At 43.0% G+C, this 17,876-nt stretch overlaps 1 protein-coding gene and 1 pseudogene across 2 annotated transcripts in view; one reads left to right on the top strand and one right to left on the bottom strand.

Moving 5' to 3' along the window:
* The window catches only part of SPOCK1 (sparc/osteonectin, cwcv and kazal-like domains proteoglycan (testican) 1), a gene marked incomplete at its 5' end in the record, with an annotated part of 536,813 nt that overhangs the window by 414,723 nt on the left and 104,214 nt on the right, over positions 1-17,876 (bottom strand). The window lies entirely within an intron of this gene.
* On the top strand, positions 83-8,694 carry LOC105531285 (annotated as a pseudogene). The gene is made up of 2 exons (XR_001004775.1): positions 83-1,114; positions 8,684-8,694. The product of XR_001004775.1 is annotated as a cyclin-dependent kinase 1 pseudogene (transcript).

The raw sequence follows: 17,876 nt of genomic DNA on the forward strand, positions 1-17,876 counted from the left end.
CACTAAGACAGGCCTAATGGTAATTACCTGCTGCCAACTGTACTGTGAGTAAAAGTGCATTTAAAAATCAAATGGCGGCACTTGGCTTCAAAGTTGGCTCTTGGAAGTTGAGCGGAGAGCGACGTGGTTGTGGTAGCTGCCGCTGTGGCCACCGCGGGATAATAAGCCAGGATCTGCTATACCCATTGACTAACTATGGAAGATTATACCAAAATAGAGAAAACTGGAGAAGGTACCTATGGAGTTGTGTATAAGGGTAGACACAAAACTACAGGTCAGGTGGTAGCCATGAAAAAAAATCAGACTAGAAAGTGAAGAGGAAGGGGTTCCTAGTACTGCAATTCAGGAAATCTCTCTATTAAAAGAACTTCGTCATCCAAATATAGTCAGTCTTCAGGATATGCTTATGCAGGATTCCAGGTTAAATCTCATCTTCGAGTTTCTTTCCATAGATCTGAAGAAATACTTGGATTCTATCCCTCCTGGTCAGTACATGGATTCTTCACTCGTTAAGAGTTATTTATACCAAATCCTACAGGGGATTGTGTTTTGTCACTCTAGAAGAGTTCTTCACAGAGGCTTAAAACCTCAAAATCTCTTGACTGATGACAAAGGAACAATTAAACTGGCTGATTTGGGCCTTGCCAGAGCTTTCGGAATACCTATTAGAGTATATACACATGAGGTAGTAACACTCTGGTACAGATCTCCAGAAGTATTGCTGGGGTCAGCTCGTTACTCAACTCCAGTTGACATTTGGAGGATACGCACCATATTTGCTGAACTAGCAACTAAAAAACCACTTTTCCATGGGGATTCAGAAATTGATCAACTCTTCAGGATTTTCAGAGCTTTGGGCACTCCCAACAATGAAGTGTGGCCAAAAGTGGAATCTTTACAGGACTATAAGAATACATTTCCCAAATGGAAACCAGGAAGCCTAGCATCCCACGTCAAAAACTTGGATGAAAATGGCTTGGATTTGCTCTCGAAAATGTTAATCTATGATCCAGCCAAACGAATATCTGGCAAAATGGCACTGAATCACCCATATTTTAATGACGTGGACAATCAGATTAAGAAGATGTAGCTTTCTGACAAAAAGTTTCCACATGTTATAACAACAGATAGTTGTGTTTTTATTGTTAACTCTTGTCTATTTTTGTCTTATATATATTTCTTTGTTATCAAAATTAAGCTGTACTTCTTCTAATTTCAAAAGTATAACTTAAAAATGTAAATATTCTATATGAATTTAAATATAATTCTGTATATGTGTGTAGGTCTCACTGTAACAACTATTTGTTACTATAATAAAACTATAATATTGATGTCAGGAAAAAAAAAAATCAAATGGCTTGAAAAGTCTCCCTAAGATTAACATGATCAACAGGCAGTTTCCTACTGGGAATACCTAGAGTTTAAAAAGAAAGGGGATGAAAATCCCCAAGTATGAACAGTCATTGCCCTAAGCACAGGACTGATCTAAGACTTCTGTCAGACAATGGTGGATTTCATCTCCTGCCCCATCAATTCCCCTGCAGTATCCCTGTAGAAGGATCCAGGACAGGAATATCTGCCCAGTGCCTGCAGAATCCTGATGAAGGGCCAAGATGGAAGCCCATCGCCAAGTCCTCTGCCCTGTCAGACTGTCTGGGGGCAGCAAAGACCTGGACCCATGCAGGTGAGGGTCCTGAACGACCCCACCTGGACATCAGGTGGCACGTCCCATGTGTACTCCGCAGCATGCTGGTCTCATTATCACAGGTACATACAAACACTGAGCTCAAGGTAAAATCCCTCTCTCTCATCCCATCCTTTCAGAAGGGGTCTCCCCTCCAACTCTTGTACAGGAGGACAGTTACCAGCAGGAGCTCAGAATCAAACAGACCTGGCTCAGCCTCTTACTAGCAGTGTGATGTTGGGTGAGTCATTTAACTGGTCTGAGCCCCTAAATTCTTCTTCTTTAATAGAAAGAATTATTCATTCATTTTTACACATATTTATTGAGCCCACACTGTTTTAGCTTCTGGGGATACAACAGTTAAGAAAAGAAAAAAAAATCTCTCCCTCATGGAATTTAATTCTAGTTAAAATGGGGAGGTGCCCGGTGGGCAGATCAACACATGTAACTGTACCTATCTCATAGGGCTGTCAGGAAGATTAAATAACACATCTAATGGAGACTGCATGCACTAAATAATTGTCGTCTATTGTTATTACAAACAGTAATAATAGTAATATCTAATCCTTCCAGCAACACATGGGCCTGGGCCTGACTCCAAAAGACCAATTTGGCTGGAAACCAGGGTAGAATAAAAGCCTAAAAGGGGCTCCATTCTTCACATCCTAACCTCTTTCTCGATTCACGCCACAAGGACATCCTGTCACAAAGATGAAGCCCCAGGCAGTCTTTATTTAGCAGACTCAATAGTCCCACCAAGCCCAGGTACATAGTGAAAAATGGGTCTGAGAAGTAGGGCTCTGGGGGGTCCAGTTCCACTTATCAGGAGAGTGCCAGCCTTCTGCCAGTCTCATGATGAGTGATGCACCTGCTGCCCACGGGTTCCTGCCCTAGCAGGGAGGAGGGCCTCAGAGGCATTCCAACACGCTGTGACATGTCACATCTTCACGGACTGGAGGGACAGTGAAGGCTGTGATTCTGCTACTGCCATGAATCCATGGCTTTCTGATGGTGCCCCAAGGAGTGCTAGGACTCTGCAGAAAATGACACTGACTACAGTGATGACAGCAGCACTCACCACACCATTTATGACACCCTTGATGAGTGGAACACAGCATGCAGTGCTTTCCTTGCACTGCTTTCCTTAATGTTTTCTTTGCGGATTATTAAAAGAAAAAAAAAAAAAAAAACTCCATCTCACAGATAAGGAAAGTGAGGTTAAGTAATTTGTTCAAGAATGTACAGCAAAGAGAAACTAGGCAGGCAGCCCAACTCCAGAAGCCAGGTCTGAACCAACAAGCTAAACTGCTTCACCTAAGGGCCATCGTATGGGAATAAGAAAAAGCAGAGAGGCTAGGGGCTCCAAGCCACCCTCCCCCATCTCAGTTGCAGCAGTTCACATTTTATCTGTTTTCTATGAATGGACTCTACATGACATTTCCTTTGGAAAAAAAGAAAGATCCACTGCTAATTTTTTTAAATCATTGGAATAAATGACGGCCAACATCAAAAGATGGTTTTTGATAAGCCAAGCTTTAAAAAATGTCAAGAAGTAAAATGTCCAATCAACAGTAGAACAGATAAATTGTGGTAATAAATTCACAAAAAGGAATAAAACACAGCAACGACAAACAACTACTTCTAGACACAACAGCATGATAATCCCATAGACATAATGAATGAAAGAAGGCAGATACAGAAGAATATATTCTGGATGAATTCATTTTATATCAAATTCAAAAACAGGCAAAAGGAACAGTTGGTGGTAAGTTAGAACTGTCATTACCCTTGGGAAGGGAGCACTGTCTGGGAAGGGCACTAGAGGACCTTTGGAAGTGCTGGAAGTGCTTTATATCTTCATCTGGATAAGGTGATAAGGTTACAAAGGAGTATTTAGAGGTAAACATTTAATGAGATGTACACTTAAGATCTGTGTACTTTTTCTGTACATGTATTATACCTCGATAGAAATGTAAAATAAAAACTCAAAAATATCTCAGTAAATTATGTAATCCAGGATTCCACTGTTAGGTAAGAATGAGGCCAGACATTTAAGAAAGACAGCAATTGTGTCTCCTCATTATAAAAAACTAAAAATAAGAATTTTTTAAATTCCAAAACAGAAATTCAGCATCGACAATAGAACACTTGAGCAATGGAACCAGCTAACAGGAGCTTTGTGCTCCAAGTCTGCACAGGCTACACATGACCTCCAGCTACCCCACTGCACCCTGCTGGGGAGACCCACAGCTTGATTCTCAGAAGACGTGTGTGCAGAGAACAAAGTCCATGCCTGCCACTTCAAAGGGGCTTAGAAGAACGTTCCCTTCCTCTGTGCCTAGGAGCGTCAGGCCTTTTAAAAAGGCACCATGAGAAACTCAAAACCACTGAACGTGATAAAACTGTTGCTGGCTATCTCAACAACCAAGTACATGAAGTAAAATGGGCATACATGACAAAAGGAAGTCAACAGCCCACCAGGCTTTCACCACACAGTAGACAACTGCAGGCACACTTGCCTCTAATTATTTCCAGGTCTGGGGACAGGTGGGGCCTAGAATAAAAGCCCAGGGAGCCACCTAGCTACACTCCCAGAAAGCAACCCAGAGCCCTGGGTATTTCTGGTTCCAAGAAGAGAGCAGCACAAGCACCTCTCACCACCTACCACCTTCCTCCTGCAGATGGCACCAGCCACCCCGCCCTCTTGTGCTACCCTGCCTATTAAAAGGGAAGCCAGCCTGCCAAGAATCACAGGCTGAGTGTGCTCGGCTTTGCTCGGTGTCAATGTAAGTGGTTTTGATGCAAGAGGCAAAGGAGTAATGAGAGTCACTTGGTTTGATCACAATTACACTCTTATTTGAAATGCAGTTCAGCAATTACGAGGTCCTCAGCCATAGAGCTCCCCTGGGATGGGGGCAGAGGGGGGCCTTTTAAAAGGAGAATTATATCCACCATACAAACAGAGGTTTCACTTTTTAGCTCCTTGTAGAAGACTTTTTTTCATGAAAAACCCCTTCTGGAGCTGAGGGAAAAGAATAAGCCTTATAGGAAAAGTAACTCCTGGACTTATTTTCAGGCCCTTGGTTTTTTCTCTTTGTGTCAGTTTCTTCTTTAAATACTGCGATATACTGACTCTGCAAAAGCTGTCTCCAACCTTTCTGGTACACCTCTATACAGATACATAGAAAAAAAGATTAAGTCAACAACAAAATATTAACAGCTGTTAAGTATGACTGGAAGAACCATGGGTGACTTGTGCCTTCTTTTTATGTACCAATACATTAAAATAGTACATTAAGAATTTTACTGGTATCTTCTGTTCATCTGTTTTTGCTGCAATATGGCACTTCGCTTCCTAACTCATGAAGGAAAGGCCAGCTTTGAACTCCCTAAGGTCTGGACTCTCCTTGCTCCACAAAAGAGTAAACATTATTATTTGTGGGTTTCCAAAAGTGAGGGAGGAAACGACGGGCAGTGGATAAGTCCTCCTCCAATGTTTTGTCTTCAGTTTGTTGGCCCAATAAGGCAAATTAATTGTACCAGCATTTCCAAATAGGAGAGATGAAGGTATGTGCTTCAAGCACTGTATCAGGAAATGGCCCCACACAGGTTACTGGGCAAGGCAGGAATGAATGAGCTTATGGGGCCTCCCTTGGGAGCGCCTGACGCCTCTGCAACACAGGACTCTGATAGGGTAGAAATTTAATGTGGAGAAGGACAGGGAGGTACCACTGAGACAGGAGCACTCAGTGCTAGGGCCTGCAGAGCCTCCTGGTCATCCCCTCTTCCTCCTGAGTCTTATAAATTCCTCCTCTCAAGGGAAGAAGCCTTGAGGAACGCCTGATACTGGGCTTCTTGTCTATCTCGGCAAGCTATGCTTAAGTTGATTTAACTTTAGAAAAATATTTTAACGTGTGATGTCTTACTCTCCAAGTATCAAGGAACAATTTGTTCCTGTTATTTTTTTTTTCATCTACAAGGAACATGTACTACTTGTGGAATAATAAATTAAGTTTTTGGAAGAAGGCAAGACATAAGCAATACAAAAAACTGACAGATAAATTGTGGGAGGGGGCCACTTCTTATACTCCTGCATGACCACCAGGTGTAGGAGGATTCCAGATTCTCTTACAATGTGTTCAGAAGAAACCCCTTGACATTCTCTACAATGGACGGGTTCCAAGATCAACAAATTAATCAAATCAGTCCTGAATGGAATTTCTTGTCCTAAAGAGAAATCAGACAGGGTCTAAAAGAAATCAGGCAAGCCTAAATGCAAAGCAGGAGACAGAGCTGGCAGAAATGCAATACAATCACTTCTTCCTTTTCTTTTTTTCTTTTTTTTTTTTTTTTTTTTTTTTTTTTTTTTTTTGAGACAGAGTTTGCTCTTGTTGCCCAGGCTGGAGTGCAATGGTGCAATCTTGGCTCACCGCAATCTCCGCCTACCGGGTTCAAGTGATTCTCCTGCCTCAGTCTCCTAAGTAGCTGGGATTACAGGCATGTACCACCACGTCCGGCTACTTTTGTATTTTTAGTAGAAAGGGGGTTTCTCCATGTTGGTCAGGCTGGTCTCGAACTCCCAACCTCAGGTGATCCACCTGCCTCGGCCTCCCAAAGTGCTGGGATTACAGGCGTGAGCCACCGCGCCTGGCCTTCCCTTCCATTTCTTAGCTTTGTTCTGCATGAGAATTGCTATGTGAGGGAGACTCAGATGCTTGAGTTCTCACAGTTTTACAGCTAGAAGAAGAATGGAGAGAACAGGTCTAGTAGGAGGGAAGAAAGAAGTGGCATTGGGGATACAGGTAGGACAGGCATAGTGACTTCAGCTCCGTACACTGTGGACAGGCCAGTTGATGTTGAAAAACCACCTTGAAGGTTGAGTTAAATGGTGGTAACTTGTCTCACGCATGGATGGCTGCAGTCTCTGAGCTAGATACCCTAACGAACCCAAAGGCCCTTCATGGGAACGAGGTTGGAAACCCCACCTGAGCCAGAGGGGAGCCTGAGATGATGCAAAGAGCTACACACTGACGGTTTTCTTTTTGAGTAAATAAGCTGGACAAAGTTCCATGGTCATAGGTCAGCATGCTTGGTACCAGGCAAACATGCCTGGCCTAAACAAGCCAGACCAGGGCTTGGTGTCTGAGGCAAAGGCTGTTTTATATAGACTAGCTAGCAACAGGATACTTGCAGCAACTCAGTTTCCTTGTGGGGAGTTTGAAGTGGGGCTTGAAGAATGTGTCAGTAGCTAGAGAGAGAGAAGAAAGCAGCAGCAGAGGGGTAGAAAGGCACCAGAAAGGCAAACTGCTAGCCTTGGAGATAGCCGTGGAGCCAGACCCAGGAAATCACTGCTGTACCCTGAGCCACTTCCCAGGGCTCCATGGGGTTGGCTGTTCGAAAGGCTTGCCTTTCATACAACTAAGACTATATCTTGAGCCTCTTCATCTCCCCTGGGAGCCCTGCAGTGCAACCCAAGCCACCCTCTTCTCCAAGAGCCTAAGAGAGACCTAAACACTCTCCCATCACCATCTAACCTCAAAGGCATGTCTACAGGGATGGGGGGATGCTATAAACTACTGTGGGCCAAGGAGCACTTGCCACCCTACCCCCACCCCACAATCCCCCAAACATCTCCCGCCTTGGCCCTGCATGGAACTGATAATGTCAGGATCATGTTTTGAAGCCACCAGAATGAAAACTTATTCTAGCTTTCCATCACAGCAAAGACAGAATAACCATTTGAAAAGAGTTTCATCATAATGATTCTATTTTAATCTCCTTCAAACATGAGAGATCAAACATATACAGATTTATCTTTACTGAAAAGAAAAAAAAATCCTGGGTAATATGCGAATGCATTTCTGAGCCATCCTGTGGCTTTAACAAAAAAGGAAGGTTTAATGTTCAAAAAGATACTGCTCAAGTAACAAGGTCTCTTAATACCCCCCCGCCACCGCACCACTCCTAAACACCCTGCAAATGCTCCTAAGCAACATTCATTGCTGACCAGAGGGATTTGGGAGCTACTTAAAAATCACACAAGACAAGCCAATGATTTTAAACTTTACTCATGTCTTTGGCTTAACAGCCACAAATCATACATGAAATCAGCATCTGACTTGAATGTGAGATTTTGCTCTGATGAGCCAAGACATGCTTGGCGGTGCCACCACACCAGTCACCAGCCAGGGCTTGATATGACAATAGAAGCTGTAAGGTGAATGGGGCTTAAAACTATCTTCTCTTTCCAAAGTCCAAATAAACTCATCTCTCAAGTCATGCAGACCTTAGGGGTGGATCAATTCATGAGCCCCAGTGGTGACAGCACTAAAACCAATTCCCCTACACAGACTGAATCATCAAACTAAACATTGCCACTTTAACACTTAGTGGGTAAGAATTAGAATGTCAGGAAAGAGCTTTCCAAGCATTCATCATTCTCCTTTTTTCCCTCTAAGATATTCATATAGCAACTCCCTGAGACCCACACCCAATAAACGCCAGACTGACAGCTTGGTGGAGCAAACGCTGTGTGTGTGAATCACGCTCCATCTATGGTGTAATATATCTGCCTACCACCAAAAGGACTCACTAAGGGCACAGGCAGGAGTAGAGATAGTGGGGGCTGGGGGAAAGGTGATGTGACAGGTTAGACAACATCCAAAGTTAAAAATGAATGTAACACAACAGAAAACTCATTAATGTAATTGCTTTATTGGTGTAGTCACCACAATAGCTTCTAAGTACATTTTCCTGTGCAATAGAAAGGAGACAGGAGGTAATAAAATGATCTGTGTGTATCCAATGTATGAGTGTGAGCTTCTGAAAAAGTCTCTTGCTTAGGAAGAGGAATGCTGAATCAGTCCATTTTCACACTGCTATGAAGAATTACCTGAGATTGGGTGATTTATGAAGAAAAGAGGTTTAATTTACTCACAGTTCCATGGGCTTAAAAGGAAGCATGACTAGGAAGCATTAGGAAACTTACAATCATGGCAGAAGGTGAAGGGAAACCATCTTCACATGGTGGCAGGAGAGAGAGCGAGGAGGGAGGTGCCAAACACTTTTAAACCATCAGATCTCATGAGAATTTACTCACTATTGTGAGAATGGCAGGAAGGAAACCCGTCCCTACAATCCAATCACCTCCCACCTGGCCCCTCCTCCAATTCAACATGAGATTTGGGCAGAGACAAAAATCTAAACCATATTATTCCACCCCTGGCCCCTTCCAAATCTCATGTCCTTTCTTGAGCCTCTTCAGCTCCCCTGGGAGCCCTGCAATACAACCCAAGCCACATTGTAAAATACAATTATCCCTTCTAAACAGTCCCCCAGTCTTAACTCATTTCAGCATTAACTCAAAGTCCAAAGTATCATCACCCACTAAGAGCCTGTAAAATCACATACAAGTTATGTACTTCCAAGACATAACAGGAGTACAGGCATTGGGTAAATGCTGCCATTCCAAATGGGGGAAATTGGCCAAAACAAAGGGGCTGCAGGCCCCATTCAAGTCCAAAACTGAGCAGGGCAGTAACTACATCTTAAAGCTCCAAAATAATGTCCTTTGACTCCATGTCTCACATCCAGGCCACACTGATGCAAGGGGTGGGTTCCCAAGGCCTTGGGCAGCTCTGCAGGGTACAGTCCCCACAGCTGCTTCCACAGGCTGGCATTGAGTGCCTGTGACTTTTCTAGGAGCACAGTGCAAGCTGTTCATGAATCTACCATCCTGGGGTCTGGTAGATGGTAGCCCTCTTTTCATAGCTCCATTAGGCAGCGCCCCAGTGGGGATTCTGTGTGGGGGCTTCAACCCTATGTTTCCCCTTTGTACTGCCCTAGTAGAGGGTCTCCATGAGGGCTCCACTCCTGCAGCAGACTTCTGCCTAAACATCCACGCAAGTCCATACATCCTCTGAAATCTAGACAGAGCTTCTCAAACCGCAACTCTTGTCCTCTGCATACCCACGGGCTCAACACCACATGGAAGCCACCAATGCTTAGGGATTGTACCCTCTGGAGCAATGGTCTGAGCTGTACCTTGGCCCTTTTAGCCATGGCCAGAGCTGGAATAGCTGGGATGCAGGGCGTCATGTCCTAAGGCTGCACAGAACAGCTGGGCCCTGGGCCTGGCCCACAAAATCATTTTTTCCTCCTAGGCCTCTGGGCCTGTAATGGGAGGGGCTGCCACAAAGGTATCTGAAATGCCTTTGAGGCATTTTCTCCATTGTCTTGGCTATTAACATTCAGTTCCTCTTTACTTATGCGAATTTCTGCAGCAGACTTGAATTTCTCCACAGAAAATGGATTTTTCTTTTCTACCACATGACTGGGCTGCAAATTTTCCAAACTTTTATGCTCTGCTTCCCTTTTAAATATTAGTTCCAGTTTCAGATAATCTATTTGTTCACACATACAAGCATATACATTTAGAAACAACCAGGTCACATCTTGAATGTTTTGCTGCTTAGAAATTTCCTCCCCCAGATATTCTAAATCATCATCTCTCTTAAGTTCCACAGATCTCTAGGGTAGGGGCAAAATGCCACCAGTCTCTTTGCTAAAGCATAGCAAGAGTGACCTTTGCTCCAGTTCCCAGCAGGTTCCTCATCGCCATTTGAGACCACCTCAGCCTGGACATCACTGTCCATATCACTATTTGCGTTTTGGGCAAAGCCATTCAACAAGTCTCTAGGAAGTTCCAAACTTTCCCACATCTTCCTTTCTTCTTCTGAGCCCTCCAAACTCTTCCAACCTCTGCCTGTTACCCAGTTAAAAAGTCGCTTCCACATTTTCAGGTATCTCTATAGCAGTGCTGATACCAATTTTATGTATTAGTCCATTTTCACACTGATATAAAGAACTATCTGACACTAGGTAATTTATGAAGAAAAGAGGTCTAATTGACTCCCTGTTCTATAGGCTTAACAGGAAGCATGACTGGGAGGCCTCAAGAAACTCACAATCACGGCAGAAGGTGAAGGGGAAACAAGGACCTTCTTCACATGGTAGCAGGAGAGAGAGTAAAGGGGGAAGTACCACACACTTTTAAACTATCAGATATTATGAGAAGTCACTCACTATCATGAAAACAGCATGGGGGAAATCCACCCCCATCAGCCAATCACCTCCAACCAAGCTCCTCCTCCAATTTGACATGAGATTTTGGAGCAGACACAAATCCAAACCATATCACATGCCCAGGAGGAGAGAATGCATAACATTACCCAGTGGGAGAAAGGAGCTTAAACATATTCACCTTAAAATGAAAGCATGTGATTTGACAAGTTCTCAGAAATTTGATTAGTTGCTGGGCCAGAACTGGTTAAAATGATGAAATAAGTAAAAAATGGCCTCTTTGTTTTTCCAGTCCCTTTCCACAATCTCCACATAGAAGAGCCAGCACCAAGCAGCCCCCTGAGGGCCCTGTCTGGTCTGCATCTCGTGCCTCAGAAGCAGTAGGTAAGGGCGTGGCCTTTGGAGTTAGAAAGACTCCAGGTTCAAATCCCATCACTGCCATTTACTGTGAGTCCTTAGATTAGTCACTTAAGAGTTAAGCCCTCAAACCCTTTTTCCTACCTATAAAATTGAGACAGGAAAATTTATCTCAAAGAGCTGCTGTGATACTTAAGTTTAAGAAAATCAGAAAAAAAAAAAATCTTAGCATACTGCCTGGCACTTGGCAGGACTCAACAAATGGCAGCTCCATTTGCCCTTCCCCTCCCCACATCCTGACCCACCCAGCCCTTGGTATCTACTGCTGGCCTGATGAGTTGGTCTTTCCAACCACACTAGCAGTTAACTGACTGGCTGAGTTTCAACTATGTCTGTTCCCCATGAAGAAGGGATGGACACAGATTTGCAGGAAGCCTTTAGAAGTTAATAATGATCCTTACCCCCAAGAATGCAGCCAGCCTATGTGAAAGGCTGGACTTGCAAGGTGACCTACTCAGGGTAACTTCCTCCTTCCCTCTAGCTAGTTAAGATGGAGCTGCAGTGAGATAAACCAAGGCAGTCTAAGAATGAAGAGGGCAGTGGCACAGGCTTTGGCCAAATAGACACAGCTACTGATTGGCATGGAAATGATTGATGGGGGAAGTTCAAGAAACAGTTAACTGTGAGGTCCCTGTAGGCCCAGACCATCCTTGCATCGACAGCCTTTCCACAGCTGCAGCTCTCAGGACACACTTTCACTCCTTCAGGCATTGGGGTCTATTCCACCTCTTTTTCCCCCTTGGGGAGTCCTGAATCATTTGCAATTTAAAATGAAGCTCCCGGTAAAACTCAGCACTGGCTCCCTCCTCATCAGCCCAACCAAGGTCATTGTTCTTTCAAGGACCACAAAAAGGCACACAATGTTTTCCCCACCCCCTAGACCAAGCATGGAGGCCTCTTCCTCCTGCTATGTCCACAGACTGTGCCTCAAATGCCCAATCCAGCTCCAGGCCACATTTTTCAAGGCTGCCCTCTGAGTCCCTAGCTGGCACAGACCACGTGGGCTCTGTTCCAGGCACAAGGACTGTCAGCACAGCATGGACATATGGCCCAGCAAGCTCCCTATGGGGATTCCACCTGGGCCTCTCTACACAGGAGGCAGAGGGGCATTTGCCCTTTGTGGCGGGAACAAGGCCTCTGAGGAATAAGCACAAATGCTCACTTAGAATTGACAGGCAGAGTTGCCCAGTGGGATTCTGCCCACAACATTTTGTTAATCAGGTTCCACCACATCTGGAACCCAAACCCTGCTCTAGCAATCTAAAGTAGACTACCCTATCAAAGCTCTAGCTTCGATTCAAAGCTCTAGCACTCACCAGGTATGCCACCATGGACAACTAATGAAACTTCCCTGGGTAGGGTAATAATTGTTTTCTGTGGTTGCCATCACAAATTAACACAGACTTGGTGGCATATACATGCATACACACACACACACACACACACACATATATATATATATATATGTTTTTGTTTTTTTTTTCCTGGAGGCCAGAAGTTCACAATCAATGTGCCCAGTAGAGTCCCTCTGAAGTTCCTAGGGGAGAATTCTTTCCTACCTCTTCCAGTTTCTAGTGGCACCTGACATTCCTTGGTTGTGGCAGAAAAACTCCAATCTCTCCCTCCGATTGCACATGGCCTTCCCCTCTGTGTCTCTGTGTGTCACATATCCCTTTCCTTTCTCTTTTAAGGACAACTAATCATTGGATTTAGTGTCTACCCTAAACCTAGGACGATATCATCTCAAAATTTCCAACTTAATTACATCTGCGAAGACCCTCTTTCTAAATAAAGTCACATTCACAGGTACTGGGCATGATGACTGGAACATAACTACTGCAGGATGGGGTGGGGGGAGCGGGCGTGGTACATAATTCAGCCCTGCAGTGTCTATCACATAATCACATGGAGTTATTTAGATTAAAAGAGATAATGTCTGCAACATGCTTTGCACAGTATCAGGCACATGGTAAATAATAAACATTACATGTTGCTTTTATCACAGTCATAATCTTCATCTCCCTCTCCAGGAAGCCTTCCTAATATCTCATTCCAAAAAGAATTTGAGGCAATTCAGACTTCCACTCTAGATCACAATCATCTTAAGAGCAGGAACCATGCTTGTTGATATCCACCTCCTCAGTACTATTAAAAATGTGGTACATATAAAGGCCCGTGGTCTCAGTGGCAAGATCATGGGCTCCTGCATCAGATAGACCCATGCTTGGAAACTGGCTCTGCTGCATTGTAATAATGTGATGTCAGATGTGTGAATCAATGTCTAAGCCTCACCATTGCCATCTGTAAAACAGGAATATGACCAGCTTTGTAGGAATGTTAAAAACACTTCAGACATTGCATATGTAGCACCAAAGAGTAACCAGCAAATAGTACATGGTCCACAACTAGAATAATGATTTATTATTGTGTTTTGGAATTATTTTGTTAAATAAATGTCTAATAACTAAATAAATGAACACCAACAGCCACTCCTCCTCACAGTCCAAGGGAGGTGTCAGATCACCATCCATGCTCCTGCACAGACTTCTGGTCCTTAGAGGTAGTGTTGGGATTGAGCCCACAACCTTACCTCCTCCACATCTCCTAGGAGTGAACACCCCACCCGCAGATTAATAAACCAACTCATTCATCCATTCTACAGGCATTCACTGAACACATACTCTGCCAGGTTCCTACCATCTGCTAAATGCCTTCTGAATGCTCTTGAGCAGGGATCAGCAAACTTTTTCTGTCAAGGGCCAGATAGTAAATATTTTAGGCTTTCTGGGCCATATGGTCTCTGTTGCAAGTACTCAACTCTTCTGCATGAAAGCTGCAACAGACAACATGTAAACAAATGAGAATGGCCATACTCCAATACAATTTTATTTACAAAAGCAGGTGGTGGCTAATAAGCAATTACAGCAAGGTGGCAGGATACAAGGTTAATATACAAAAGTCAATTGCTTTCCTATTTGCCAGCAGTGAACAAGCGGAATTTGAAATTAAAAGCACAATATCATTTATGTTAGCACTCAAATAAATGAAATACTCCAGTATAATCTTTAAAAAGTATAAGATCTATATGAGGAAAACTACAAAACTCTGATGAAAGAAATCAAAGAAGTAAATTGAGAGACATTCCATGTTCATGGATAGGAAGACTCAATATTATCAAGATGTCAGTATCTCCCAACTCGATCTGGAGATTTAATGCAATCCTAATCAAACTCCCACAGGTTATTTTGTGGATATTGACACACTGATTCTAAAATTTACATGAAGAGGCCAAAGACTCTGAATATATAATGCAATATTGAAGAACAAAGTCAGAGGACTGACATTACTCAACTTTGAGACTTATTATAAAGCTTCCATAATCAAGACAACACAGAACAGAGAACCTAGAAATAGACCCACATAGATATAGTCAACTGATCTTTGACAAGGAAGCAAATGGGTAAAAGGTAGTCTTTTCAACAAATAGTGCTAGAAAAATTGGACATTTACAAGCAAAGAAAAAAATCACAGACTTTACACCCTTCGCAAAAATTAACTCAAAATGGATCACAGACCTATGTGAAAAATACAAAACTACAAAACCCCTAGAAGATAACATAGGAGAAAATCTAGATGGCCTTGGGTTTGATGGTGACTTTTTAGATATGACACCAGAGACAGAATCCATGAAAGAAAGAATCGATAAGCTGGACCTCATTAAACTTAAAAATTTCTGCTGCACAAAAGACATTGTCAAGAAAATTAAAAGACAAGCCACAGACTGGGGGGAAAAATATGTGCAAGACATATCTGGCAAAGCACTGTAATCCAAAATATACAAAGAACTCTTAAAACTCAACACTAAGAAAACAAACAAGTTGATTTAAAAAAATAAGTCAAAGACCTTAACAGACACTTTACAAAAGACATACAGGTGGCAAATAAGCCTATGAAAAGATGTTTCACATCATGTCATTAAATTTGTTTTAATATAAATAAAACAACAATGAGATCCCACTACACACCTATTAGAATGGCCAAAATCCAGAACACTAACACCACCAAATGCTGACAGGAACTCTCATTCATTGCTGGTGGAACTGCAAAATGGTACAGCCACTTTGGAAGACCATTTGGTGGTTTCTCATATAAGTAAACACATTCTCACCACATAATCTAGCACAAGTGCTTTCTCCTTGGTATTTTTCCAAAGGAGTTGAAAATTTATATCCACACAAAAACCAGCACATGGATGTTTACAGCAGCTTTATTCATAATTGCCAAAACTTGGAAGCAACCAAGATATCTTTCAGTAGGTGAATAGGTAAACTGTGGTATATCCAGACAATGGGATATTTTTCAGCACTAAAAAGAAATGAGCTATCAAGCCATGAAAAGACATGGAGGAACTTCAAATGCATATTTCTAAATGAAAGAAGCCAGTGTGCAAAGGCTTACAATACTGTAGAGCACAGGGGATTTTTAGGGCAGTGAAACTAGTCTGTAGGATACTATTAATATAATGATGGATACATGTCAGTATGCACGTGTCCAAACCCATAAAATGCACAACACCAAGAGTGACTGTAGTAATGTAAACTATAGTCATTGGATGATAATGATGTGTCAGTGTAGGTTCATCAACTGTAACAAATGTGTGACTTGCAGGGATGTTGATAATAGCTCAGGCTGTGTAGGTGTTACAGCACGGGCTATATGGGAAATCTCTGTACTTTCCTCTCATTTTTGCTGTAAATTTAAAACTGCTAAAAAAAAAAAAAGTCTATTTAACAAATAAAAGGCAGTGGGCTATATATAGTTTGTAACCCCTGCTTTTGAGGATACACAAATGAGTAAGATGCAGTCTTCATACAATAAGAAAAAGTCACACAGAGAGGAAGAGACAGTGCTGAGAATAGAATCCAGGTTTCCCATTCCCATAAAGGCTATTGAACTAAGTCCTACCTTGTCCATCCAGGGTCAATTAAAAGTGCATTTAAAGGATAAAATAGGAACAGTTAACACCAAAATGATTTGTCAGATGGCACAGAGGAAATATTTATAATACGAAATCCAATCAACAGATATGAAGAGTCTGCTCACACACACATTTAACTAGTATTTACTAAGTGGATGAGAGTTTCATCTCCTGGGTAACAGCATTGTGCTAGATGCTAACTGAAAGCACGCAAACTATATAAGCACATGGCAGACCAAGAAACCCCACTGAAAACAGATACTCTTTCAAAAATTGTGCCAAGTTCTTGTGTTCTCTGATGGCATCTCTAGGGTAAGGGGTATGTTGGTGGCAGGGAGCAAAATGATGTTGAATTTACAAGACACTGTATAACAAAAGCAAGGTCACAAAACTATGCTCTATTTTTCCTGATATGCAGCCAGATGTCTAGAGTATGTGGGTCTATGATGACCCATACCATCTCCTGCCCTTCAAGGACTTCAACCTCTCATTGAAGTCCACATGGTATAATGGCATGTAGGGCCCCAGACCCAGAGGCACCCCTCCAGTTTAGCTCAACAGCATGGATGACCACTCTCATCTTCCAGCTCTCCACAGATGTGGACCCAGTTTCTGGATGTGGCATTCACACATCATACCAAACTAGAAGCTTTTAGCGCCTCTGCCAGGGCTCCAGATTCTGTTCTACAAAACACCGCAACTGCTCAGCAACCTCTTCAAAACAGTCAAAATTAATTTTAGACAAACATTTAAAAAGAAAAGAAAATCTATCTGGGGGATCTTGCCAACACTCACAGCTGTGACACTGACAAGAAAAGGGTTGCAGAAGAGAGAATTTGCCACAGACCATTCACTTGTCATCATATACAGCACTTTGCACAAATTGGCATAATTTAGGTAGGCAAGAAAATAGGCCAACTACAGCAAAACACCTAAGGCTCATTCCAAAGACCAATCAAGACAGGATGCAAGAGGTACAAATAAAGCACACTGCCACACAATTCCTGGGAGATGGTTTTTATCACAGGCTTACAAATGATCATCCAAATAAGATACATAAGTTCCAAGTATAACAGCTCTCTTTAAAATAGCACAGAAGCATCTCCAATTCCTCACAAGCTCTAGTGCTGCACAAGACTACCAGAAGGGCCAAGAGCTTTCTAGACTTACAAGAACACCCTGCCCTGGTCCTGTCTGTCCTCTGAGGAGCTGATATGCTCTGTCCTCTGTTGGGGACTGCCTGCCTTTGTGGATCCTAAATGTTTAAATCCCCACTGTCTAATATTACTCAGATTTGTATTAAGTTTTTGACAGTACAATGCATCACTGCACCAAACATCCTTTATCAGGGTTCAAGATGTCATTGCTGAGGTGAACCAGAAGCAGAAGGGACCCCTGACTTTGTGGATTTGACACGTGGTCCCAACACTTGATGAAGTGATGAGCAATCCAAAGCTGGTGGTGACGGCAAGAGCCACTGCTCCTGACTACCACCACGTGCTGAGCTTCCACGGAGCACTTGCGGGTCCATCCTCAGCACAGCGACATCCCCATTTCACAGACCGAGAGCCACAAAGCTGCAAGAGGCAGAGCTGGTGTTCACATCCAGGTCTCCGAGATGCTGAGGAACAGATCTGAATCAAGTCCCTCATGGCTGCAGCGTGGAAGAAAAACCAGTGGGCCACAACATCTCAGGTTCCATGCAGCTTAGCTGTG

Source organism: Mandrillus leucophaeus, unplaced genomic scaffold (assembly GCF_000951045.1).
Source record: "Mandrillus leucophaeus isolate KB7577 unplaced genomic scaffold, Mleu.le_1.0 Scaffold88, whole genome shotgun sequence".
Taxonomy (NCBI): domain Eukaryota; kingdom Metazoa; phylum Chordata; class Mammalia; order Primates; family Cercopithecidae; genus Mandrillus; species Mandrillus leucophaeus.